Here is a 1,819-nt window from a genome sequence, read left to right on the forward strand (position 1 = left end):
GGCCTTTTCCATTTTATTGTCTTGCACGCTTGTGCTTGGCCCACTGTTTGCCCTTTTGGGGTTTATTTTGGCTAGCATGTGTGATAAGAGCAGTAGTTTGAGTACGTTCAGCTTCTCAAATGTCAGCCTCTAGCCTCAAGTGACTGGCGACACTATCAAAAGTTTGAATTTGTTCGTTGTGCGTAAGCACAAGTTTTACATGTCCCAAACTATGCTCAAGTAGCGACCTAAGGACTACCAAAACTTGTTGTTCATCCGAGTGTACATATCTGTCATTCTGAAGTTCTCGAATCATATCCTTCATAGCATCAAGATGCTGGATCATCGATTGCCCTCAATCTAGTAGCGGATTTTTTTTTTACCATAATTGACCTTCAATACCTCCCATAATTCCTTCCCCGTGGGCTATTTCTCAAATTCTCTGATTAGGGTGTCTTACATGTAGCTTAACATCGTAAAGCGTGCACTAAGTATCCCGATCTAGCCATTTCTCGTACTCTTCCACATCTTGAAGGTATTGTGATGATGGTCCATTTCTCGGTTCAATCGGATTAGACATAGATTTGGTGATATGATCTAGGGTTTTTTCTTTGTGAAACAAATACTGTATTTTTCTATGCCACATAGCATAATTCTGGCCATCAAGTTTGTTTTGAACATGAAAATCAACGATGATACCGATATATTTCATTACTGCACAAAAAACGTTACTAAGTAATTGTTCATATAAGATAATCTTGTATTTTAGTTTCAAGTAAATTTTAATATTTTATTTAATTCTTTAGGATCTAAAATTTCGCTCAAATTGGTAACTAATAATCGTTTCTCTTCGAATTAAAAATGATAATAAAAATCATCAATCTTGAAATAAATTAAGTCCATGATACACAGATAAACACATGATATAAATGATAACAACTCCACATATTCCATAATATCTTATGTATTATTTCTATGCAGTATTTCTCAAAACTTATTTAATTGAGAAATATAATCATATTTATGGAATAATTAATAATTAAATTAATTATAATCCACTTAAATAAAGTAACGGTCCAATCAACAAAGGTGCTCTCATTAATTTAAAACAGGGTCCAAATCCGTTTTCTTCAAATAAATCAAGACTCATTGGGCTAAGGGATTAGCCCATCGTATCCCAAGCGTCTTGACCCCGTCTATATATTCAATGCAAGCCCATGTTATTTATATAGCTCCAGCTTCCTCATTTGAAACCAATTTTTGTTTTTTTTTTTTTGTTTTTTTTTGGTTTTTTCCTTAACTTGAGCGGATAGTGAAATAAATTCAGTCAAGTTGAGAATAATTTATTTTAACTTCGAGTTTTACTTCAAAATATAAATTTTGTCGAAGCCTACCGGATTACTTGCCAATAATATAAAGTTGTGCTTGAGATTATATATTTGAAATCCGTCACAAAGAAGTGGATTTGAAAATTTTCATGCATTTGTACACATCCAACAATGGATTAAGGTAAAACCCGACATTTATGTGAAATACCTATTTCATCTTCCGGAGCTCCTGATCATAAAAACATGACACGAGGGGATGAAAAATTAGATATAACGTCTGCCTACAAAATATTGATTGATAAGAATATGTCTTTCGGATAAATCAAAGATAAAATTTTTATAAGTGATAAGTGTATTTTATACACTTAATTTATATATAATTTTAATTGTTAAATATTTGTTTCGAGCAGATTTATGTGGGTGTTTTGTTGTTTTTGTGCTTGCAAAGAATTATGGAAATAATGGGAAAAAGAAGAATTATTGTGGAAGAAAAGAAGAAGAAAATAGGAATT

This window comes from Henckelia pumila, chromosome 3 (genome assembly GCF_033568475.1).
Source record: "Henckelia pumila isolate YLH828 chromosome 3, ASM3356847v2, whole genome shotgun sequence".
NCBI classification, from domain to species: Eukaryota; Viridiplantae; Streptophyta; class Magnoliopsida; order Lamiales; family Gesneriaceae; genus Henckelia; species Henckelia pumila.